General features: G+C 42.9%; 1 protein-coding gene and 1 long non-coding RNA gene across 4 annotated transcripts in view; both read left to right on the top strand.

Moving 5' to 3' along the window:
- Positions 1-1,593: 1,593 nt before the first annotated feature.
- Positions 1,594-25,529, top strand: LOC148408328 (uncharacterized). 3 transcript variants are annotated; one of them, XR_015868604.1, is made up of 6 exons: positions 1,594-1,679; positions 6,814-6,972; positions 8,174-8,267; positions 8,977-9,249; positions 10,481-10,540; positions 24,247-25,529. It is a non-coding gene; the product is annotated as an uncharacterized LOC148408328 (long non-coding RNA). The 3 variants fall into 3 exon arrangements; XR_015868603.1 differs by lacking the exon at positions 6,814-6,972 and having other exon boundaries at positions 1,596-1,679; positions 8,977-9,085; positions 9,164-9,249; XR_015868602.1 differs by lacking the exon at positions 6,814-6,972 and having other exon boundaries at positions 1,596-1,679.
- Positions 25,530-26,055: 526 nt separating this feature from the next.
- nrip1b (nuclear receptor interacting protein 1b) overlaps positions 26,056-26,951 on the top strand; it is a 35,695-nt gene continuing 34,799 nt past the window's right edge. Inside the window, exon 1 of the mRNA XM_088441093.1 lies at positions 26,056-26,147. The gene's annotated coding sequence lies outside the window, so the exon portion shown is untranslated. The remainder of the gene's footprint in view (positions 26,148-26,951) is intronic.

The raw sequence follows: 26,951 nt of genomic DNA, 5'->3' as shown, positions 1-26,951 counted from the left end.
GTTGTTTCATAGATGGGATGGAGACAACACCTCTGACCCTGCGTCCAACCTGGAGTTTACCCTGGCATTCCTGTGCTGACCTCTGACCCCAGGATGTTCAGAATCTCATCCAAGAGGTGGTGACCTCATGACCTTTCTTGCAACCTTTTGAGCTTGTGACCCCTCTTGCTATCGCCAACCCAGTCAAAAAGTGGAACAGTCTGTCCCCTTGGAATACAGTAAGTGACCTCTTGTCCCCTTGTCCGCCAAAAGTATGTGAGTACGGTGACCCCGACAACCTTTCATTAGTGCTCCCTTTTATTACGCCGGTTTCTCTCTGCCTTGTCAGCACAGCTCGGGGCGGGGGAGGCCTAAGGAGGGAGTGGATAAGTTGGGGGGGGGGGGGGGGGGGGGGGGGAATGAGAAAGAGGAGGAAAGCAAAGAGCGATGGCATGGCAGAGAGAGAAAGTGATAGGAGTGCAGAAGACGGAGCCAAGGAAAGACAGATTGGCAGCATCTGCTGTGTTGACTAAAATGTCACCTTTAAATGGCTTCCCTCTCCTTGATGCTGGACCTCACTATCTGATCTCCATTCTCCTTGGGAGTTGAAGTTGCGATGAGTGATGAAGGACACAACACAGAGCTTATATAAATAGGGCTCCAGTTGAAGATAAGCTTATAGTCAAAGGAAATAGTGTTTTCATACCTCCCGCGGCTCGACGGGCGCCGCTCAAATCGACCATTTGAATGTTAAGTCAAAGGTCAGCGTGTCGTGTATGAGTAAGATAATTGGATTTTGTGGCGTGAGAGCTGAGAGCTGCTACGACCTATATCATACCAATGCTTATCCCCTAGAGCGCTGCTTATAGGATACAAAAATACTGTACATAGATACAGTAGCTTTTCTCAGCCTGAGCACATTGAATACGCTCACAGCTGTGGATGATACATTTGCCTCGTACTCAGCCGCGTTTTTGCACAAAAATACTTGAACCTGTGAGAGTGATTGTACTTATCATTTTGTAATAAATACAAATATTGAAGTTATCCATACTCTGGTCATTTTTTTTACACTGATTTTGGTCCTGTGGCTGTAAATTAAAATAAAGAGGAACAAGTTGCGTCGGCTTTTACAGAAGTTGAACAAAGTAGACTTTGTTCTTGGAGAAAATTACGCTATTCTCGATAAAAATGCACATTATAAAGGTTTCAGGCTAAAAGCCACACCGGAAGTATAATATTGACAAAAAAAGTTATTGATAAAACGCTCCAGACTATCAACCGCAGAATATTCTAATCCACTCAATTCAATTATTGTAAAATTAAAAAGGTGTACCACAGCAGTACGTGAGAGAAAAAAAAAAAAAGCATAATGATGACTCTAGTGCTTGTCTTGGAGCAAAACCTAGTGGCCGACTGGCAGATAGCATTTTTTAATTTCCCAAAATAAAGGAAAGAATTTCCCAATAAACACAAGGATAATATTACCCAAGAATATTATCTGTCACCAACATCTATAGCTGCTTGGTTTTAGGTGTTCAAATTTTAACCAGTAGATAGCAGCCAAGCTCAAAATGCCCCCAGTTTGCGCTCATGGACAAGGAAACAAAGAAGATGAAGGCGTAGGAGTTAATGAGCTCATAGTAACCAGTTCCACTTTCGAGTTCACTCACTCATGGAATACTTTTGAAACATCACCTGTAAGTAATTCTAAGGGCACTATTCCATGTGTAATGTACATACAGCAATATGCATATGTGAAATAAATGGTAGTTGGTGTTTCTTCATCTTAAATAATAATCGCAAGGGTGCTAATGCTAATCATAATTGCTAACTCTTTAGCACAGTCAAACTTTACGAATAGAAGATAATAAATTATAGCTCCAACTCATTTTGAACTTTAGAAGTAAAAACAAAAGTCAACCTACGTTCAACTTTGTTTTTTTAATTTTATTCGATAGCATTCATTGGTTTGAAAAAGATTCAATCGTGACAGCCCTTAGGCAACCAAATCTGAGTAAGAATTGTGGACTATGAATATGTCTTGTAAACGACTCCCAAAAGAATATCCTCACAACATACATAAATATAGACAAACCGTCATTGTGGATTTTTTATTAAATCGACACAGCTAAATCTGCCCTCAGGTAAACAAAGCACTATCTGAGGGCTTGCACATCCGTTAACTGTCACTTGACATGCGATCAATTTGACGTAAAAGATGTTTGTGAGTTTGTGTGTGTGTGTGTGTGGGGGGGGGGGGGGGGGGGGCAACAACATTTTGGGGGCCAACTTAAATTATGCTGACATTGCCGTCATGTCGTGGCTTTCCACAGGGCACAGCAGTGTCACTCTTCAACTCATTTCTATCGTAAATGTCACCGTCAGAATGCCAGTCGCCATCTACTGTCTTGTGTCCCTGGGCTCATATTCGCCCTTCATCCATGAGGGTCAAGGAAAGTTACAAAGAGGAGATGGCACTCCGCCCCAGAGATGTTGCAACTGGCCAGGCAATTTCCTAGGGCGCCGAGCTGAAGGGGGCCCCGAGAGATGGCTGACATTAGCCCGTATCAATGACAAAACATTGATGCTGCGTTAAGACGTCTCGGGTATCGTGCACATAAGGCCCCCTACACAGCAAGCCGGCGATGGAACATTGTGGCCCCCTGCAGCGTTGGCCTTTTACTTAGGCAGATCGGCTCAGAAAAATCACTATGAACACACTGCAGCTAGGCCAACTACTACGTACATTCTGCGCGTGTAGTACTCCTCCATGCCATAGGTGGCGATAGTCATTGTTCGTACTGCATGGTGTACATTTTGCGCAATGTATTGTTGAAACCAAATGTCATGTCTGCAGCTTTATACGCAAATAAACAGACATCCCAAAGTCGGGATGTATAAAAATGACAGAAATTACGCAGTTCTTGAGATGCACATTATTAAGGTTTCGACTTTATTTCTTCCGCGTTTATCACTTCCGGTTCTCGTCTCGTCTTGTGCGCTGATTCGCTATTCAAACAGCCAGCTAAAAGTGAAGAGTTTTCCAATTGTCCCAACCCGATTCAACATGCTAAATCGGTCCGAAATCTGAAAAGTTGGGATGTGAAACGTTTTGACTAGTTTTTTTTTTTTTCTCGCAATCATCACTTCTGGTTTTCGTCTCGTCTTGCGTGCTGATTTGCTAGCTTAACTGGCACTCAGGATGAAGAATTTTCCTAAGGCGCATTGCTAGCTGTTGTTGATTAGCAGCTATTAGGGAACGCTGGGAGACATGTCGGGTTTTGTAAATCTCCCTAATGTTGCCGCCAACTAGCATGCTCGTTTATTTAGCTATTGATTATTCAATAAAATACGGTATGTCTTTGTTTATCCTTTGTCTTGGTATTTGTTTAGGGGGTGGGGGGGGGGGGCTTACTGGTACTTCGTGCCTGGGCCCCGGGGTGTCTCCAAATCTCTTCCCTGGCTCTATGTTTACTCCTCTTTAAACTAATCTATTGTGTCGCTGTAGGTCGTTAAACTTATAGACACACTGAGAAAAGTAACGAGGCTCAGCGGACGCGTGATCACGGCTGGCTTGTGAGAGCCTCCATCCATGATGCTGGTGGGATCACCGCTTCTACCGTTGGCCCTAAATGGCCTTTGGCCCCACATGACCCAGAGTTCACAAGCTATGTTTTCATTACCGCTGGTATGGTGAAAATCTGGCTAATTACACACATGAGGCCTGTGTCCCTTGTGGTCGTTTAAGGATGTCCAAGTCTTGTCTTTTTTGGCTCTGTTAATTTCACAGTGCAAGATGAGAGAGCATAAAGTATACAGTATAGCCCTGTGAGTATTGTTATCAAATCGTTCTACCTTTGTTGCTCCACCGTTTGTATTCAAATATCTGTCGCGTTCATATCTGTGAATATTGATACGCTCTGCATGAGTTATTGGATGGTTTGCTCGCGTTAAGATGAACAAGTTCCTTAGTGTTTTTCAACCACTGTGCTGTGTCACAGAAGTGATTCCCGAGATATAGTTAGGTGTGCGGCGGAAGTTCACATTTATGTACTTTTTAAAAAAAAATTCGGAAACGGTGTGTCATCGTACGCTGCGAGAGTTGTGTGTTGCAAATTAATTATGTAATAAATACTCTTCGCCAATAGATGGCAGCACAGTACTGTGAAACAAGATTTTAAGGGTGTTTATTTGATTCCTATTGATGAAATTATTATTATAATGACTTCATTTTTTTTGATAATAGGCTAAGAGTTTCCGTTTTTTAAATTTCCGGGTGGTGTCGGGCCTCAAGGTTTCGCCAACGAAAAGTGTGCCTTTGCTTAAAAGAGGTTAAAAAAGACTGGTTAAAGTAAAGGTGTGGCTGTCATAAGTACACAGTGCCTAATTATTTTTGTTTGTCAGTGAACCTCAACTGGGAGTGGCATTAAAAAGCCTCAATCCTCTTTTTGATGAATTATTCACTATTTGCCAAGCTGATGCTTATTGTGAAGCTAATTTAATTGGTTCACTGCCAAAGTGCTTGTATTGCAAAAAAAATAAATAAATAAGTTGGAATTTTTATGCGCTTTATGTAAAGAACAACTAAGTACTTACATCTTAAGGTACAACTTCAACATTATTTACTAATTCTCTAGTATTACAACATAAAATAGAATTGCATTCATTTATTATCAAACTGCAATATTCATCACACTTTACCACTAATTCGCATGATCAATATTGACCTAATTCTCATTATCTTAGAAACGCCATCAAGTTGGGAGTCCACATCAACAAATATGTTGCTATGCTTTTTTTTAGGTGCTTTGCATTAAACCTTTTACTTGTAAGTATACAGCAATCTTTGGAAGTTTGTTTTAAACATTTTTAGCCATCTTCAGGTATATGAATACTTGTAAGAAGTCATTTTTAGCTCATAAATAATTCAGATCATCAATGAAAAATTACATTTAATGAATAATACATTTGAATACAATGATAAATTGAGTCAAGATGAAGAGTCGTATGTTTTTTCTTTTTTTTTTTGTTGTTTTTATACAGGTTCCAGCTGTTTGGCCAAAATAGCGAGTGATTTTTGAATTTGCAAAATGAATGTTAGCAAAATCCCAGGTCAAACAAATGGAACAGTTTAAACAAACACATTCCCCAGGCGTAAAACTGGTCAAATATGTTTCACTCTGTGTCTGAAGGCAATATTATTCCTGGCTTAGAAGATGTGACCCGGTTTTCTTTCACTTGCAAAACAAGATAATTTTTCGTCTTTAATTTTTATCACTTAAAGCTGTTCTGCGTTCAGCAGCTCTATAAGCAAGCGGCCGCCGCTTTATAAAAGGAACAAATAATGAAATGCTTCCTTTGCATCTAAAGATAGAATATAATAAAAGTGTTGTCAAAAACATAAAATAGATAATACGTTTGTGACCTACTTCTGTCCCTTAGCATGCTCCATTGTTCTGGATAATGTCAATTAAAAAAATCCCTCCAAAGGCATGTAAATCTCTACAAAGCCCCTGTCACTGACAAAAGGGTTTGTCATTGTGAGGCCGCGTGGAAAGTAGGACTCCGCTTGCTCGTACAGCAACCTACACATTCCAAATAAGAAATCAAATGAAAGAAAGGAACTGTCACTTGTCACCAACACGATCCCACTCCTAGCTCTGAGATTCAAACCTTACATGTTCATTCAAGCCTGAAACATCTGGCCGCTTTTGGGTGGCTGCTGCAGACAGAAGATATAGACTACCGGTAGGTTGTTTTATATGATTGCAAAATTACAACATAAACACGTCTTGTGGGAGGATTTTACAAAGTAGTTGAACAAGAAATTCACCTTCATTTTTCTGCTAAGCCCTCCCCAAAGAAAGAGGAAACATTTTGTGCCTGGCCCACTCGCTGCAGTGACTTTAAATGAGATCATTTTCTATGAAAATGTTGTAAACAAGCCTAAAATTATATCCTTTTTAAAAAAGCCATTTAAATCAACTTTCAGCAAACGTTGATTTCACTTTTTTACAGGGTTTACACAAGTTACAGTTTATTCTGAATCGGAAAAAAAAAAAAACCTGCTCAAATTGCATCCGGAAATCAAAAGATAGGTCAGTTTTTATTCGAACTGGAAATGATTTTGACCGAGTAAACCATTTCTTGGTAGGAACTTTAAAATAAAAGTGTACCAAGGCTGTTTGTATCTTAAGTGCAGTTTATTTTGGCTCGCTTCCTCACAACATTTGGCTTTTACTACCACACCGTGACTTGACAGGCAGCGCATTGCCTCGTACGTCTTATAGCACTTCTAAAAAAATTAAACAGATCACGTCACATTAGTGACTGCCACCCCTCGCCTCATAACATCATAGTAATGCTATTTTTCGAATTAAGCTACGGATGACAAACATCCTTTGTTTATTTTTGGGGAAAATTAAAACTGATTCCAACGGCTTGGGCCAACTGGCCCTCTTTCCAATCATTTCGGTGCAAAAGGCATTACAAGCGTGGTCAAATTCAATAAATTCTGACACTGTATTCAGACTTTCTCAACAAACAAAATATCATATAAATAAAGTAGAACTCACGTCACTGTTGAGCATATTGTGAGAGGAGTTTTGTAGGGTCTGTACCAGCAATGTCATCGACAACCAATAAAAGCCTTGCTCTGAGGCCTGTGGACAAAACGGATGTGATATATATCATTTGTACGGTGTTTGGATGGAGGTTGTTCATAAAAGTGAAGGTGAAGTGCATGGAGAGGTCTCCTGGGCAGAAAGATGCCCCCTGATGTCTCCCTCAAAGGTGTTTCAGACAACAAATAGCAGTTCTGTCTCCTGTCAGGCTGTGGGCCACCTGGGGGTCAGGCATGACACTCTGCGCCTTGACAGCACAAGCCTCCTCCGCCCCCGCCCCCCTTCGACTCCTTCCTCCCCGTCCGGGGCCGGGCCCGAGCCCCCGGAATACGCCGGGAGCCGTCACAGCCGATGAGGAGTTACGCCGGTGAGAGGGACGAAAAATCCTTCTTTCCTTTAAGGCGCGATGAAAGGTCAGGACTCGGTGTCACCGGGAGAATTACTCACCGCGCGGCCTACCTTGACATCATCGGGGAGCCGAGCTGCGGGGAAGGAGCCAAGATGGGAAAGAACAGGTGGAGGGATGGCGAGCGCTGGCAGATAGGTGGTGGGAGTAATGAGTCGGTAAAAGGGGGACAGGATGACAGGGTCACGGGGGGAGGCATGCCGGTCCAGGTAATGGACTATAGGGACTGCATTCGTCCTGTTACGCAGAATCCTTCTGTTGTGCGGATGGTGGGGGGGATGTGTTGCGGATGTCTTATCCCCAAGCCGGATTGCATCACATTTGAGGCTTTTCAAGCATACTTCCTGAACATGCCCTGTTTTTTCCGCAACAGTTGGCTCTCAATGGACAATGTGATCACACTGTCCCTGAAGTGTGCACTCATGTTTCTCTTCGGTCTCTTACAAATCCTTTGTAGTGAATTTATCACACCAACCCACAGCCCCGTCTCAAGGTCAACAGTGGATGAGAAACAGCTAGTCGCAATGTATCAAAGGAACCTTTGATTAAAGAATAAAAATAAAAAAACTTTATACATAGTTATTGTCTGTCCATCAATTTTCTGGACCATTTAAAGGGGCCCTATCATGAAATCTAAACTTTTTGTAGCTTTAAACCATGCCACAATGCTAAATTCTCATCCTAAACATCCCAGTGTTATTTTCCGTCATTGACTCCTTTCTAAGTATTCCTTGCGTATTATGCGCTCTCACACAGGCCCCGCCCCAGCGGGTAAACATGACTTGAGAAAAGCTTACCTTCCTACGCCATCATTTAATTACATGCGGACATGCGGACCATATCCACGTCTTTTGGTTTAGTTCTGTTTCCGGAGTTGAGGGATTTTGCACCGGGTCGGCCAAGTAAACACCCAACGTTTCCTTTGTTAGTTACAATGTTTCGCTGTATAAAATGCAAAAGTGGTGAAAATGTGTGTTTGGGAGGACACTGCCAGACATTCATTGTCAGTCCCCTGAGGGTGGAACTTTTTTTCTGAAAACTGGGTTCCCACGGGGACCCATTTGATAGGAGGAACATGTGTCAATGAGTGCAATCTATAGATGCTGTTCTGCGTTTCAATATCAGTAAAACGTCTGTTTTTGGTTCTTTCATTCACTCCCAGGACTTTCATGAGGTGTCAAGATGATGGCTGGATGGATGTTTCGTGGCCGGCGGCATTCAACGACATCATGGAAGGGGGACGTGGCAGCCACACGGTGAGAAGCACAGCCTGCCAACGCGATGTTTTACTTTCTGGTTCGAAATTTCTGTACCAGCAAAGTCATGTCCAACAAGAAATTTATTTGCCAAAGTGTAGGTATATTGGACACTCCAAATTGTCCTTAGGTGTGCCTGTGAGAGTAAATGTTTTTTCGTCTTATGTTGGATACAGTTCAACATCTAAAACCTTTTACATTTACTTGACTTAATAATGATAAAATAGCTATCCTTTAAGTATACTTGTGCACTCATAGTTTAGGACAGATGTGCATTTAATGATTTTTTCAAAATTTGTCTGCAGTGTTTTTTGCCCCTTGGAAAGAGTCAAAATATACAAAAACAAATATCAGATAGCACTAGCTTATCAGACATTTCCAGTGCATTTGAATTCTGGAGGTGTCTGCCACTTCATACCTCCCTAATAGCTTTCTTTCTCCATCAGGGCTGTCTCACTATCTGACTCTAATGTAGTTATGCACTAGACATTCTCTCAATATTCAACGAATTGCACTATATCTGCTTGCAGGGCTCTGTGGCATTCATTCTACCTGCCCGCACATATCAGGAATTTAAACCCAAGAGCACTTGGTCTTTGACAGCTTCCTGAGTCTGAATAGCGTTGAGGGAGGCTGAGTGCAAGATTGAGATTGATCAGTAGTGAGACAGTGCTTGTGCCGCTTGCTGAGTGTTTTTGATTTTTTTAAGGTCACCCTCTCCAGAGCCAAAAGGGCACATCAATTTTGGAGCCCTCATGAGAAGGCGCCACATATTCTCCCCCATCACTCAGCCCCCCGTGGAGAAACGACATCTGAAGGTGCACTTGATTTGTTTGAAACCTAGTGCCCTGCATGATCAGAATGAAAAAATAAACAGAGGCAAAAAAAAAAACAAGTTGAATAGGACCTCAACGTGTGACACCAGAACATGCAGCGATAGGAAGGCATACACCTGGAAGCAGGGCCATGTTCGCGAAACAAGGTAAACGTTCCTTCCTTTCCCTTCTGGTAGCGTATTAAGGCTCTAAGAATACTGCGTGCATGTTAAAAAATTTTTTTAAAAAATGTAAGTGGTGGCCGTGGCCACCCCTGGCCACCATGGTAGCCTCACCCCTGATTGGAACAATTTGGACAAGTGTGTTTGGAATGAAAGACTTACATCGGACAAATAAGGACTTGAAATGTAATTGGCCCACACATAACCACAAGGTCAAGTAGAGTGTGAAGCTTCTGCGTCCGCATCCGCTCCAACAGATTTAGAAAGCACCGCTAGGACAAAAACAATGAGGCGTTCATCCCTGAGACAGCTTCAGGGAACAGCAGCGAGTGGGAGGAGGGTTTAAGATAACATCAGAAAACACACACACACATATACAGACAAGGAGAGGGAAAAGGAGGGAGGAGCACAGGAGTCATCGGAGATCAGGGTGACCCTGTGCCACTCAGGAACATGTTCTGCCTATAAGCTAAAGGAAAACTCAACAGCTTGCGACAGAGTTATCTGCCCCCCGTTAACGTCACTCAACCTTGACATTGGCCGTGTTCGCTTGTATGGCAGGGCTGCGCTACTTGAAAACTGGCCACATTTGGTGAATTAAGTTTCAGTAGCTCAAAAATAAATGTTAACCACACATCCTCTCATCCATTTGGAAACGCAAGCTACTTTATGTAAGACACAACTACAGTGGTCAACAGTTGTCAAATCAGATGAAATAAAGCTAATTCTACGCTTTTCATGTCAGGAAAAGTACTTATTTCTTTTCAAATTAAGGGCAAATTAATTGGAACAAGAAACGTATTGCTAAAATGTGTTATAGTGCATAATGTTGTATGTCTTTATTTGGTTGAACTTATATGAATAAAAACAGTGCTGTAGTGTCTCATTTTGGAGTCTGGGAGGCAACCCACGCGACAGAAGACGGCAAAAACTCCCGAAGAGGAAATCATGACGTCGCGTCAAATACGGAAGCGTTGTGTGCTAACTGCTGAGCTGTAAATAAAGTAAAGTCAAAAAGAATACGAGTGTGGATACGATCTAAAAGGAGCATTTTTTGGGAAATTGAAGTCAAGGTGGTAGTAATAGCAAGGTAACAAAAGCAGGCTGGCGCCTGTATGAAAAGAGATGACACTTTCACTCTTTGTGTTGAAAGCAATTGTGTTCTAGCGTTCATCATACCAGACTGGCTCATCATGCATGAAATGATATGTTTTAGGGAAGACGTACTGTATAAGCTGCGTGAAAGAGCGGACAGAGACGGCAATGTCGCGCCCGGGTGAGTTCTATTTGAAAGGCACATTCTTAAATATGCAGATGTGTGGTGAAAATACACCACAAACTTAAATCATGTCTCAAGCGAGGTATTTCCAGTTCTTTTCTTACAGTATGTGCAGGGTTTTTAAAAAAAAATATATATATACATATATATATATATATATATATATATATATATATACATATATATATATATATATATATATATTTTTTTTTTTTTTTACGTAAACATTCTGAATAATCTGCAAATATCGAGCATTTGGTCAATCATTTTTGGCTGATGTTTGATACCTGATTAACTTTCCTTCCTTGCATCTTATGGCTAAAAAAAAAGAAAAAAAAAAAAAGCCCCAAAACGCATTCTTCTAGTGCAGTTGAATAAATTCACTTGCTGTCTCCTCCTTTCCGCCTGCGTGTAAACTTGTAAAGCAGAGCAAGTGCAGCATTAAATTGATAACCTGGCCACAAACGACTGGCCCATATTGCCCCCATACGGCTCCTGAGACCTAAGGACATGCTGGAATATGTCTGGATAGTATTTAATGCCGCCGCCATCCCATTCTTAACCTGACCTTTGCGAAACATTGTTGACCTCTCCCTCAGGTCCTTTGTTCGCACAGCCGTTTGCCAGTTGATACAGTCATTTGCATTTCAGAATCTTTAAGCAAATAGCCACCCATGGCTTTTCTCCCTCTTACCAACTGTGATCCTCCGCCCACTCTTCTCTAAAGCTTAGGTTTACTGCAAATGGAAAGAGGAGGAGTTTGTTTGGACAGATCCAAGTGGTGGGATCAAAGTTTTAATCGATGTCATGAGTGAAAGGAGCAAATCATTTTCTACGGATCCAGTATATATCTTTTTTTTACATAGTGATTCAAATGTTTCCATCACAACACATTCTGTGCGTCGCTAATTTTTCCTCAAAGGGAGACAGAAGAAGACATGAACAAAGTATTGATTTAGATTTTTTTATCTTCTTTTATACCCGTCACCACAAGTAAACACAATCATACATGTTACTGTTGTACATCTTACTGTACACTAACAATCAGAAATTGTCGGCGTCTGTTGAAAATATTATGGTGATGCTCTTATTTATAAACGAGTAGGCATTTTCAATTAGCGTTGAAGGGGTGTTGGTGCTGCTCTTATTTCTAGTTATTACACTCCCAATATTATGCCATTCCTTGGCTAAAATACTGCAAGACTGAAATGGAAGAAAATGACCCTAAAATTGCCCAAAATACAGCTGCCAACTGCTCTATAGCTAAGATTTTTTTTCATTTTTAAACTGCTTACCTGTTCTTAAATCCATATCCAATATCAATCCATATTACTGGACTATAGGAGTACAAAATGTGCGCTGGACAAAAAAAACTTTTTTTTTTTTTAAATAAAGGAAGTGGAAGTGGCGTTGACGTCGTCAGAATCAAATCACTTGAGTTAACGAATGTACAGACTGTACCACAGACCAAGCAGTGTCGAGGGTTACGGGTGATCCAGCGTTGCCATAGCAATGTTCGAGACTAACGGTCTTATGACAAACCAGTGCAGTACTGCGCTCACATAGCTAACTTTCAACAAGCAAGCCATCCAATGCCCTGTTCCCACTTACCTTGTGGTTGACCGGTGACCACTCCAAAATGATTTCTATCTTTTCATTTCAAATGTCTTACTACGCTGATGAATCAATAATCGGGAGCCATATAGACATCACGTCTGCAGCGTTGTGGCCCTTTTCCCCAGTTGACATTTTGGAAATGTTGTGTGGCCAATTGTGGCAGGCCCGAGACTGCGGATCAATAGCCTGCTAGTCAGTAGACGGCGTAGAGCGCCGCAGTGCAATCTGGGAGCTTCCTCTGGGTAGGAATAGGTCAAAAAGGGGTGTGGAGTGCAGAGGCTGCTCATGTTGTTTAAGATGGGATTCCAAGCGAGCCCCCGTGTGTTTGTGTTGCAGCTGCCGATGCGTGAAATGGAACTCAGGTAGCTGGGCGGGCCCCCGGCTTTCGTTGTATCTTCCGCCAAGTGATTACTTTACTTCATTGATTTTTCTCCCTCCTCCACTGATCTGAGAAGATCTCTGGAAAAAGAGAGAACAAGTGAGGGAGAGCACAGAGAGGAACCATTGATTGACCTCGAACCGAGATACAACGATTGACAGCAGAACCTTGTGCGGCGCCGTTCCCTCTTAGCCCGTTAATCTAAGACCAAGATCCGCAATATGTTCAGGGACTGTTGTTGTATAAATCCTTACAGAGAAAGGCCAAACACGAAGGGACGTTTGAAAACACGGTTACGAGCACATTTGATGCTCGTTTCAGTCTTGCGAGGTTATTTTTTAATTATATTTTTTCATAATGAGAACGCTGAGTCACAGATGTGGGATGTAGGTATCTGTACTTGTGTATTTTATATTTTTCATTGGATCGTGGAAGCAGATCAACATGGACAAAGTCGGTAATGTTTGTATGTTACAATGTTTGGTTCTCCAAACATTGCTCCGCAAATAATAGTTTGATCTCACACCATGCAATTCGTTAGCGGATCACTTGGCTGGGAGAAGCGTGTCAAACAAGGTGTCATACAAACTGTAGATTTTCATTAACATTAACCCAGCACTGGGTGAGGGTCACAAGGTCAAGCTGACGCCTTTTTTGTTCACACTGCATATCGATGGATCTTTACCAATGAGCGTCACCGGGCCCATCATTGCAAATTCAAAAAGGAAAGAAATGATTCAATAAGATGAGCAAAACACGTAAGCTGATCATAGGTCGGTCCGTGCTCTAAAATAATTGAACAGTAAAATATTATCCGTAGCTCGAGGGTCAACATCCTTTCCAAGCAGCAAACAGAGAAAGTCAAACATAGGCGTGTTGCTTGAGCATCATTACACACAGGCCACAGTAATAATTAAGACCTGAGACCTGTGCTTAACATTGGCAAACTCCAGGTCTGGAGAGTGATAAGTGCTTGATCCTAATCAATAAGATTCACAGGCCTGTTGCCACTTGCAAAAAAAAGAAAAAAATCAATATTGTTTTATTTGCTGTTACAATAGACTTGCGTTGTTGCAAATGAGCTCTGTGGCTACCTTACCCTCCGCTTCTGCCTTGCTACCTTTAAAGGGCCTAGCCTATAGTAGTTTTCCAATTTCCACAGTTACAAATATGCATAGAAATTATATTTGGCACATTGGCTATTTAACTTCTTATTTAACATGAGTTTTACGCTGCGGATATTTCTCAACAGGAAGTAAAACTTCTCAACTTTGCGCAGGCCCCCCATTTTACCGCGTGACTGCCTCTCCCCGTCATGACGTCGTTCGATGTCAGCCAGCCACCAAACATGCATCCAGCCATCATCTTGAGCGCTCATCCTCACGAGGCTCGAAAGCAGGCGCTTTACTGACACTAAAATGCAAAACGGCAAAATGCGTACCTTGCCACTCTCAATTGAATCGGCTGGTGATATAACGTTTACATGATCCTCTCCGTTTTAGTAATCTTCCTGTACGCAAACAAGGACGGACTCGGACGTTGGTTCAGCCCGCTCGCTTCTTTTATCGCAAATAGTGCCGCAACAATCCCTGCGAACATGAGCTACTGTTAGCCGCAACAGGCGCTCACGGCTAACAGCCAACTGACGTCCCCCTATAGCTCGTCCCGTTAAAAGCTTGGAAAAGTGAGGGTGGGGGCAGATCACCTCCAAGCGCAAAATGGAGAGAATAAGGGCCCTCTATTGTTAATTATGTCCGACACAAATATGCCTCAAATATAATGAAAGGCATTGTAGTCGTTAATCCTCCTCATATATTCTATAGATGCAGTGATGGGACAACTTAATCTGGATTTAGCAAACAAGATTGGTTGGATTGAGCCTATTGCCACGTCGGAGATCAGGTATGGATGAGAACAATGATTTATAAGATTGGAATCAGCCGGGTAATGGATGGCGTGGGGCATTTCTGATAATAGGGAAAAAGGTCTAGAATAGAAAGTCATTAATAGACTCGAAGAAAATCTATTCATTTAGAGAAAATGTACCTTGTCCCTCCTCCACTTGAATCATAGATCATGCTAATGTTCCGGAAGATTTCACCTGCCATTTTGCCTCTGTCTCCCCTGTTTTAATTTGGGATGATAATGTTTTCATCAGCCTCACACTGATACTGTCGTAAATGTGTTCCTTTCAAATGAACTGTCTTGTTGGGGTGATATCTGACTTTCCTGGTAGTGCAAATTGCATGTTATTCATCTCTATATACTGTATTGTTAAGATTGATCTCATAATTTAATTTAAAATAGTGCTTCTCAACCTTTTTCAGTGAAAATTGTGTTTCTGATGGCAAAAGCAAAAAAATTGTTGATTCCTGCAGAAACCCTGTTAAAATCTTGTACTCCTACCATCACTTTAGAACAATTTAATTAACTATCATTGATTTATAATACTGTATATACCAGTGCTGAAAAATGATCATAATATATGTAATTTAAGGAATCAAAAGTTTTTTTTTTAATGTAAAGAGAATTGAAAAGGCATAACCACTGATGAAATTAAAAGAAGTATATTGGACCCCCAGTTGCACTATGTTAGCTCTTGTTTTGGATTTCAAAGAATTGTCAAAGCGCATCAACTCTTTTGCCCAGTGAGTGTAATGTTTTATGCATTCTGTAGATACAATAATGGGACAAAACACTGCTGATATCATTGTCAACACCTATCTCACTTATCACACAGGTGTTGATATAATACGCGTTCACCTTAACGTGACCTGGTAGGAAATATTCCATGAAGTAGAAAGCCACTGTGCAGTCCTCCATCACATTTGAAGACTGCGGTTGACAAACAATATCATCAAAAGAAAGATTAACAAAGAACAGTTAAAAAGCAAATATTTATCATCACGTTGTTTTATATAAGGTGCAAATGTCTTAAATATCATAGATTAAAGGTAAAGTGATAGCGAGGCAAAAGTGACTAACCAGTCAAAAGGGAGTGACACAAAAGAAAAAAACATTTGAAATTTGAAGCAATTTTTGCCAGGCCCACAAAAATCTGCCACCGACCTAGTGGATGTGTAATTACACACGCAAAAATCGTATTTTCCTTGGGATCACGCGCACCCCCGACATCACACCGAATCCTTGGTTTAAGGAGGGCCGTGCTATGACTATAATCAGGAAATCATCTGTTTACCCTTTTATCCGCTTCTTGCGCAAACAGCTGTTTAAACTCCCCCAAACCAACTAAGACAATCAAGCTTCCTGATCGCGCTCAAATAGAAGGCAGACCGGTTCTCACTTTTGACTGTCACACCTTTTCTACCCATTTTCATCTCCTTGTGATTGCTGAGCCTCCTGAATTCTCCGTTATTACCAGCACTCCTACAAACAAATCAATAACGCCGCACTTAAGGCTACGTCGGCCCCTTAAAGATTTAAACCCCCTGCTATCTTATCTGTCATCACCACCTCCACAAACGTCATTAGTGCCTTGTGCCAGAAAATATTTGCCACCTCTATTGTATTACTCTCCTTCCCCTACGGTTTCACATTTTGTCGTGGGCACTAAGGCCCTTCTACACACCAAGCCGACTTTGGCAGTCGGAACTCGCCGTCAGCTTGGTGTCGCGAAATATCATCGGAACGCCAATTTTCACTCTGAATGGCTGTTTAGCTGGCAAATTAGCGCACAAGACTAGACAAGAGTCGGAAGTGACGAACATAGACGAAATAAGGCGGGCAAAAGTTGAAACCTTTATACTGCGCGTCTTCATCAAGAACAGCATAAAAAATAGAGGGGATCCAAAGCAATCTGGTTATAAGTCTACATGTGGTCGGAGTTCCTGCAAACGGGTTAAATGTCTCCTGTTTGCGCTATCTGATATAAATACTCTTACTTTTACTTTTACTCTTACTTTACAAATTACTTTTTTTTTTTTTTTTCCATCAAAACCCAAGGCCCCAAAACTCCGGCCAAAGCGAAGATTTGCAATTTTCTCCGGATCCGCGTTTGAGTAGACCAATCCTAAACTGGACTTTTACGTCAATCACTCGAGTCTATTTCCCGCCAAAGACGGCGATGCCGGTGATGTTGAGAGACAAGTTCTTTCTGATTGGACTGAATTTGGCGACACTAATGCCGCCTAGCAGCTTGGCATGCTTGTAAATGAATAAAACAAGCACTCTGCAGATTTGTGAAGCAGTGATTTCTATCAATAAACAAAGCCATGTGGACAAAATATTTTTACACACAAAGGGGAAGAGAATATGTGGGTTTAAATAGCCCTGGTTACATATAGACACCAGACACGGCCTAGATAGAGCTACGGACGTGATGTCAGGCAGCCCGAAATGCATTGTAAGAAATGTCCAGCACGCAAACACTGACTATCGCCACCTATGGCACGGAGGAGTACCACATCAAATGAAGGCACAGAAGATATGTCTTAGTTGGCGCCCACGCCGCAGGGGGGCATGACGGCCCGTCGTCAGCTCGGTGTGTAGAGGGCCTAATAATACTCCATAAATTTCTGTGTTATCCATAACAGGCACAGTCAGGGAACAGAAGCCCTCCACCGCCGCCCTTGTTCATCAGACAGCGTAACCCGCTTTCCCCCACGGCTTGGGCCAACTGGCCCTCATGGCCCTTCGACACATCGCCGCTATAGTGTCTGTGAGGTGGTGGTAGCAAGGGGTGGGGGGAGTGGGGTTCTTCAATGCTGCCGCCGGTACCCACAGCACTGCCCGCTGCAGCTAGGCCCTCAATGGCCCTCGGGCTGTTCTGTCTGTTCAGCATCTCCCTTTAACCTTCATCTCGGAAACAATAAAACAAGAGAACAGACGGGAGGAGGCGGAGGGAGAGGGTGTGAATTTGTGTGCGCGCAAGTATCTGCGCGCGGGGGAGACGGAGAAAGACGCAGTAGACATTTGACAGGTCTCCTTAAGCCAATGTCTACTTTATTATCTTTGGCAGCCCTTATTGGTAGCACTAATCAAGCGGAAGGCAGGAGCGCGGTGTCGGAGGCTAACGCCGCATGTGACAAATATATTATTAACTGGAGGGAGACGGGCGACCTTGGCCGTGTCACCTGAGGACCCCACTGGCGCTTGCTCTGCCAGCAGGAAACGACCTTCATATTAAATCCCCACAGAGGTCAATAAACTAAATAATTCACAAAGGTTATCATGCTTTGCGCTAAAATCTGCTAAAAGAGAGCCAGGCAGAGGGGGGAGATGGCAAATCTTTTAACTTGTGAGCAGCTAAATGAGAAATGGTGTCCTTGTCACAGTGCGGTCTCTTTATCATTGGGGGCGTTTATATGAGCGTGTCAAGGGACGATGTAAATCCTGAATCTCTCTATTTCGTCACTGCCGTCACTCTCGCATCGATCCGTCATTCTGCGGCTGAGGTGGTGGGGTGTTGACAAGGGGGGGGGTCTGGTAACACAATAGCATTTTTCAACATAACGACTCTATTTATAATCATATTGACAGCCTGTGTGTTGTTGATCAGTCCATCACTAGGACTTTAATCGAGTATGAATGCTTTTCTACATACAGACAAGTTACATTCTGGACGCCCGTTTGCGTCTGGGAGGAACTTTTCAAATTAAAGCGTACCATGGCCGTTTGAAGCAATGGCTGGCCTCAGAACATTTCCTGCTTAACTAAAATGGAGAGGATTGACGAGCAGCGCATTCTACCCATGTACTGTACAGTACTTCATAGCATCCCTGTTATTTAGTGCCCAGAAAATGTATCTATCCTGCTTGGATTGTTTTCCTCTTTGTTTAGCGGTCGGTGCAAAAGAACTGGACATTATTGGGCACCCTTGCGCCCTATCAGGGGGGAAAGACGTACTGCGTGGGTGGTTTGTTAATGATGGCGTAGCGTTGGTGTGTCTCATATCCTGTAAAATCTGACGTCCAAACAACGCTACTTGTAAGACGAATGTTTGTGTGAAGAAGAGCATCTGTACACCAACAGAAAATTACAATTACCATAAAGAATTTGTGTTCTTGGATCAACAAGTCATAAACAAATCTCATAGAACGCCGCGGACCGGCTTCAATTCACTTCACTTTGACATGTTTAATGTGAGGATGCCCGGTGTTTGTGAAAATAAAGGCAAGGCTATTCTTGCGGGCAGCAGACAGACGCGACACAGCTAAAGGTCACAGTTAGAAAAAGCTACTGTGTCATTGCCAGACAGTAACAACCGGGTAGGCTCAGTAATTTAATCTGTGATATAGTAAATGGCTTCAGTACAAGAGTCCCTGGAATATATTTTAACAACCTACGTAGGCTCTCTAAATCTGTGAACCGATAGGTTCATTTAACTCTTCTATTAAGAACGTATGGCCCTGCTGCAACATTAACTACATAGATGCCATTTGCTAAGGCTCAAAGGTAAAATTGACATCATGCTAACATTTTTCTTTACTAAAAAATATGCCAAATTTTCTTGGATTAACCCCCTAATGGCTAGCAAAATAAACTGCAAGTTACAGCTATCCATCCATAAAACTATGAAGTATTAAAGACATAATCTGGGTCATTCCGTTTCAAATCACATTTTGATTACCTGTCTTACATGCATATTAGGGAAGTCAGAAAATATCCTAATACATTGTACGTACGAAGAGAAAGTAGTTAATCTCATGCTTGCTGAGAAATCCGCAACTAAAGACTTTGAAAGAAGCATCATCCTGTCATAACATTCAACGCCACATATTGTTTGGCCAAAGATCAAATTTAACCAAGGACGTGTAAACTGAGACATCGCAAAGAAGTGTGAACATGGCCTTTGTAATATACGCTTTAGTAAACAACCGTGTAAGGTAAGCTTGACAGAAAAACAAGCATGCACTTTAATCATCTAAACTTGATGCCGCAGACCGGTTCATACAAGTACGTGCGATTTGCGGATCGACAAACCCTCGCCGCTTTGCTTATCCACACAGCTATCGATTGCTGACAGCGAGAACTTTTTTTAATGCGAAACCTTGTTCATAAAATTAACTTGGGACTCAGGACACAAAGCTCAAAATCGGGACTGTCTCTGTTAAACCGTAATGTCTGATCACCCTTGTGTATGTTTTAGCAGACTATTCAAATCATTTGGAATCATTTGGACGAAAGAATATGAGTCTCCCTGAAGTTAATTTGCGTATCGTTTAAATAGGACTCTATCTTGAAAAGTCAACATTATGGAGCTTTTTAACCATGTTCCAGTGTTGATTTCTCACCCGGTAAGGCGTGGCCTTTGCAAACAAGGCCTTTTACTTCCTGGTTAGAAATATCAGATTTTTTTTGTATATATTTAGTGGTAGAACGTGGAAAAATACCATGATCTGGGCCTTCTTTTTATTGCTGAAATCTACATTCATCATATACCTGAAGAAATTGCAGTGATTAGTGTATAACACTCAACTAACAATACTATTAAAGTGAGCCGTGAAATATGTTGCAAAGAGATTTTGGGGGCGGGTGGCGTCTTATGCCTTCGCATCATACTCATCTGCCTTTGAGGCGGAGTAGCAGATCGGACACATCATAGCCATCAGGGCTTGTCGCAAGGAGCAATCATGTCTTGAAATAACACGAACAGCCACGCTCAAGAAGGAGACACATCAAACATTTTGAATGCTGTGTGTGCATACATGCGTCTGTAATTGTGCGTGTTTTGTTTTTTGCCGCAAATAGGTATGGGGAACATTGCTACCTTAGTTTCTGGGCCCGTGTGGCAAAAAATGAACGTAAGCGCTTGAGAGAGGTGGCAAAGAGAGTGAAGGATAGAGAAAGGAATAAGAGAGACAGGTGGGGGTGCGGGGAGGGGATGAGAAGGATAGACTTTAACTGTCTGAAGGACAAAGCTACTGACCCGCGGATCATTCCGAGGATTGCCTTTCAGTTTCAGAGCAAGGTCAGGCTGCTTATTTTACCTCAGTGTTTTCGCTAATCTGTTTTTTGTGTGACACAAACAAACACATGCGGCATGCACACACGCATGAGTAGCACACGCGCTCGCGCACGTATGCAGATGCCAAAACTAAGCCTTCCCATACTGCCTTGAAAGAATCACAGCCAACGTAGGATTTGCTATCGATAAACATTAGATGTGCCGGCTTTGTGCGTACATGAGTATCGCACTTGTCATGAATATCAATTGCTTGGAAAGGGTCGTCACACGCCGCGATTGTCTAGGAGGCAGGAATAAAGAAAAAGAGTGAAATATTGCGCTTCATTTTAATCTATCGCTACACATCTTAGCGTAAAAGCATAATGAGCTAAAATTTGCCTTTGTATTATATTGACAAGACTTGAGGAGCTGACAGTTGTCGTTTCTTGGCAGCTCATTAGTAGCCACACTACATTTATGTCAACACATTTACTGACAGTCAGAAGGGGATGCTGAAGCTAAGGCCATCCCGAGGGACCGGGCAGCATCTGTGAAGGAGATGCACCGATGGGCGCTGAGCTCCTTCCTGCTTTGTGGAAGTACAACATTTAGCCAAGCCTGTGTCCTCATGTTCTCTGTGGCTTTGCAGTAAGAGGCGAGCCAAAATACGTATCGCGCGTGTGTGTGCGCTCCCCTGATTTTTGCTACTCGGAGGGGACCAATTCCCGGGTTTTACTGTCTTTCTTTGTGGGGACCTCTTGGACTCATGCGGACCCCAGAAGTTCAGACCTCCGTTTAAGGGTTAAGACTCACATTTAGAGTACAGGTTTGAATTGGTTTGTGATTGCGGTTTGGGTATGGGTTTGGATCATGCAATCTCTTCTAGCATTAAGGCTTAGAAAATACATTGTCACTGGGATGTCCCCACTACGATAGAACATACCCTTGTGGGTGTGTGTGTGTGTGTGCGTGCGTGCTTAAGTGTGTGTGTTAAAATGCCCCAGCATGTTCCATGCTGATCTGATAATGAGTGAGCAGGGTCAATAGGATGTTAACGGCCCCGTGGGAACGGCGAGTGGTGGATGGGCGGAGGAAGGACGAGGGCCTCGGGACAGCGAGCCGTGTTGTGAGTGTTCTAACTGATCACCAGACGTGGACGAGCGACAGTGTGGATACAACGGGGACAGTAAACTTCTTCTGTCGCTGATATTTCAATCTTAAGCTCTTCTTAAGCTTTTCCATTAAAACCAAAATTTGTTGTTTTGACCAGGCAGTTTTAAGGGTGTATCACATTCCTAAAGTTGGAAAAATCCTTTCATTGCTAAAATCAGATTCATAATGGCGGGCGAGCACCAGCTAGTGTCCGTGAAAGTAGCGGCTCCTTTGATCTCCTCTAGGGTTCGTTCAAGATCGTCAGCGGTCGCCAGCGGTCTCTAGATGACAGCAGACGTTGAACGCCTTCAAAATTTCCTTGTGACAAGAACGATGTGTGGCGACCTCTGGTGACCTTGTGGCAGCGTTTAACGAACCCTGGAGGAGATCAAAAGAGCGGCTACCTTCACGGACACTCGCCGGTGTTCGCCCCTCAGTGGGACACCAGCTTCTTTGTAGACCAGCTGGGTTGGGTTATGACTAAGACCTTGGATTTTAGGTTGGGATTGAAATGGGTTCAGTGTAACTTTACTGTTTGGGGAATCTACTGTGCTCCCAAAAGTGATCTAAGATATAATTTAATACAATCATCAGTTGCTGCAATTGTGCTGTTTTAACATTTAAAGTGTTGATAACATTAAATGAGTTCTAGACTCATAACAAGGTGTTGCTGCCATACGTTTACCACCAACAGAAGGGACTTGGGGAAAAATCCAAATGCTTGTGTGCTGTAAGCATATCTGCGAGTTATTATGTTTGCAATTAGCCCATACCGAGTGAGAAAGCAGGTTACAAGAGCTATAAACCACACGGATGAATTGGATCATCTCAAAAACTAGTAATCGAATCTCATGCGAGCAGGCCAGATGCGCGTCTGGAGGAAAACTCCAGTTACACGTGCAATATGAGAGACCTACCGAACAGAAGTGCTTTATCAAGAGGTTAGAAAACACACGCGCGCAAACACACGATCGCAATGAAAGTATCAGTGTCAGTGATCCAGTGGGTCAATATGAGCAAGAAACGCTTGCATTTATGTGTGCCAAGGGGATGACAGGGGGCTCGAGAAGAGTGAAGTGGCTCTGGAGCTCACACATAAAAAAAAAAAAGAAAACGTGTCGCGTTGGCAGGCATTTCAAGTCAAATCCCTTGTCAGATCTGCGGCCCCGCCTTTGCCATCTGATATTCAAATACACGGCAAACCGGAGGAGAGCTCCTCCCAGACCACCCGCAGAATCATCAGGGATTAGTCAAAGAGCACCAACTGGGTCAACAAGATGCGGGGCCGGTGCATGTGCAGGGGGACAAACTCACTCACGCAGGAGTCGGCCTAGTCCTGTCTGCTTTTCTATTCACACGTGTGAACTCTCTTCCACGCTCAAACGCAGAGAGACAGCTACGCTTGCGCACTGACCTGTTTTCCCATACTTTGACAGTTATCCAAAAACAACTACAAAATTCTTCTTGATTTTTCACTTTCAGAACACCCGGGTAACGGTTAAAGCATGCGATATGAGGACAGGCGCGGGGAGATGTAAACATTCCCACTGCTGTCGTCCGCCTTAAAATTGGTTCTCTTTGCTCTACTAGGTTAAGGGAAGATGATGAAATTGATCATTTTGGTCAGTGAGTTTTGTCAGCCTCAGAGTTGAGAACTTGTTTCAGCCCTTAGAATCACAGGATGCGCGTGTTCGGGTCTTGCCAACTATCCGAATATCAACCGAGCCACGTCGTAATCGTGCGTTAACGAAAGTCCGGCAGCAAATTGGTGTTTTCTGAAGCTTTTTTGCCGGCCTGTTGTTTCAAAGTCAAAGGTGCTGCAACCTCTCGGCGTAAACGACCGTTGAATGGGAAAGAAGACACCATCCTCACTTTGAGGGCATGATATCCTTTGGCAAAACAGCACGTCAAGTCTGGAGCGTTTGATGCACCAGCGCAGCGCAGAAACCCAACACGGAGCTGTTGAACTAAATAACACTGACATACCTGAATGGGGACTAGTATCAACTGTCTGTGCGTCAGTGCCCCAGAAGCCATTTCTCAACACCCCACGATGACCTCAGTCCAATATAATTTGGCTTTCCTGGAGCTCTTCTCCTGGGAGTGAACACTCAAATAACTCACATATCGTGCTGATTACTTCTCAGACAATGAAATAATGTCGATCCGGAGAGACGGCACAGCGTTGTACAAGAATTGTCTATCGGGCACAGTTTAATCTGTCTGACGGACTTCAAGGACAAAAGCAGAATATTTAGCCAGATGACTGAGATGGCTGTTTAGCATGTCCGCCATAATCCAGTCATAATCACTCTTGTCTGTTTGTTTTGCGTAGAGGTCAAGCACTTTTTTTCTGCATTCACAGTTTGTTGCTCCGACGAATGCAATTTCACTCATTAATGTATAATCTACTCATCAAAACAGTCCATTGCTGAGTTTGGATCCAAAAAAAAAAAACAAAGCAATGTCATTGTGTTTTATGTTTGTTAAGTTCTTTCCCTAACCTTGTCTAAATTCATTTTGTGAGATAAAATCGGCGGCTTTTAATTGCTTTAACCAAACGCGCTATATGGCCGAGTAAATGTTCACGTTTAAGCAAAGATTATTGCCGCACTCATTTAGGTTTCGCCTCTCATTTGTGTTTTGCAGTGTCACATGGCTGCAGATGAACCTTCCCTGCGATTGGTGGGGAATGTCACAACTGTCCCATACCAATTTCAGTTCAAAGGTTACAGTATGGTGTGACTTCCAAATGGCCCTCCCTCCGCAACTTGCACCTGCCTACTTCCAAAGAGGCCCTTGCTCTCCTCTAAACCTTGGACTGTGCCTGAAACCAAGGAGAAAGGTCAAAGGTGGAAGGTTAATGTCTGCTGACACCGGCTCCTTCCCTCAGAGACAAACAGGCGTCTGAGTCTAAACTTTTCTGTTTGCACTTCTGGGACTGGAGAACACCAGTGCAAAGCAGACCTTTGAACACCGCGTTCATACGTTTTCCATTCTGGTTTTTCTTGACGTTTACATATTCTATAGAATACAGCATGACTGTATTACAAACACAGTTCACGCGAGGCCAGGATCGGATAAAAACCGTAGGTGTCAAACCCCGGTCCTCCTATCCTGCGTGTTTTCAATCCTTCTCTCTCAAACACACCTGATTCAAATGATTCGGGTCATTTTCAAACTCGCGCAGAGCGTGCTGATGAGCTAATGGTTGGAAAAAAACCTGGAAAACATGCGGGATACAGGCCCTCCAGGACCGGAGTTTGACACCCGTGTATTACGCCATTCCTGAATGGATGAAACAACCAAATTTGCACACTTTATTCAAAGGTTGTAATGATATAATCGTGCCCCAGTAATCCACTGAACCGGCATAACAGGCGAGACTTATACCTGCGTATGTTTGTCCTATCCAAAATGATACATAACACGGTGCTGAAGACGTTTAATAGAACATTTCTAATGCTATCAAACGTAGTGACACCGAGAGAGAACCTCAACATGGCCAACTCTTTCTTGTGTCATCTCTACCGTGATGGTCACAACATAGTGTAAAACTCCACCGCCACCTTTCATGGATGCCCACCTTCGCAGGTATTCCATCACGACCAACTACCTTTCCATTTTTCATCCTTTCCAGTGACTTTCTAATCTTCCCGTTATTAACCATTCCTCATTCATCAACCGCTTAAAGGATCGTTTCCATCCATCCAACGCATTACTGACACCACCGTTATGCTTAATCAACCTAATGTGCCGCAAATCCTCCCCATCTCTATCACTTTTTCTGACCGACCGGTATAGATTTCGCTTTCTTAACCATCCGAATTGATCACTTGCCTTTGGTTTGGCCTTTCCAATATCTCTTAGCCTTCGAATCATATCTCCATGTGTTCTTGTCTCCTCAGTTCTCAATAAAGACCAAGACATTATCAGGACTAGGGAGCATCAAGATCAGCCCAGACCAAGACTATAAAGGTCATTACTTCTACAGATTATGCGATTTCTCACTGACCCTAGGAATAGTAATGACCATCTCAACCGGTCGTGATCAAAAATCCAGTCAACGAGACAAGACTGAGGAAAAAATGCCTTTGAGTTGACTTTATTTTAATCGCGAGATTTTTGTTGATTACTGCACTATTTCTATTATGTTTCTTTTGTTGTGGTTTTTTTCTTGTCACAAGGCCAATCAGAATCCCCGAGAAGTTTCTTGTCGCGATCTACATTTTGGTTAACGTCTTTTGTCGCTAACAGCAGCATTTGTCGGCACACATTGCAAACGACCTGTTAACGTGAGTGCACCAGCCTCTTTTCGTCTCTCCACGACAGGCCGTGTTAAATCACACACATAAATACAATCATGGTGAAATGTTTTTTTGTGCGAGAAAATCTGTCTCTCCTCCTCAGGTCAAAGGACAGAGTTCTCAGAGCCGCATTTCTGTGAAAAGATTCAGGGGCAAAGTTCAGCATGTTGGGGGAAGGAATGAAAGGGAGGATATTGTATCTCCATTTATGTGGCATTCGGGGTTGGAGTTCAAAGATGAAAGGTCAGTCCAGCGCAAAGGTTACTAGGCGAGATACGCTCCAAAATGCCCAGCCCGTCACGTTCCTCTAACTTGAGGTTAATCGTAATGGCTGCAGCACATCGCAATAATAATGTCCAAAATAAGCGCAAAAAGGCGGCAACTTTTTATGGATCCGACTTTGATCGGGACTTTCAGTAGACTTTTTACTGCGTAGTAGCCAATCATGCAAATTGCTGGAAACATCCACTTTGTCAAAAAAGACGGAAAGAAAACCCCAAATGCGGCAGTGTGACATGTTCCTGCTTTTGCTGTTTACGTTCCTGGCAATGACCCGGATGAATCCTGTTCAAACGCGAGAATGAGGTTACAGCAGGTTAGAAGGGACTCGCTAAATATAAGCGGTCAAGAGTATGGCACGATGACAGGGCTGTCGGGAAGCGCGCGCGCACCCACACACCGTTTGTACGGCTATACTTGTGAGGACATCCATTGACGTAATGCATTTCTCAGCCCCACTCAAAGTCTAAACAAATGAGGACCGGCCTAAATGTCCTCACTATGTTGGAAGAAACACATTTCTACATCTTTGCGGGGACATCGCATCGACTACTGATTTCCTAAGCCTTACTTAACCCCAACCAAACTCCATTCAAACCTCGATTTTAAAAGCAAGTTTTGCTCTTCAAAGAGGTCTGAACTTGTGGGCTCCATCGAAATGGTCCCCACCGTGTCGAAAAACCAAGGACATACACACACATTCACGCTTCTATCACTATTGCTACGACTACTCGGACCAGTTTTGTTGTTGATAGTACTCCCGTTTTA

This window comes from Hippichthys cyanospilos, chromosome 18 (assembly GCF_059441005.1).
Source record: "Hippichthys cyanospilos isolate Australia breed blue-spotted pipefish chromosome 18, RoL_Hcya_1.0, whole genome shotgun sequence".
Taxonomy (NCBI): Eukaryota; Metazoa; Chordata; class Actinopteri; order Syngnathiformes; family Syngnathidae; genus Hippichthys; species Hippichthys cyanospilos.
This window is presented reverse-complemented; position numbering and strand designations above follow the sequence as displayed.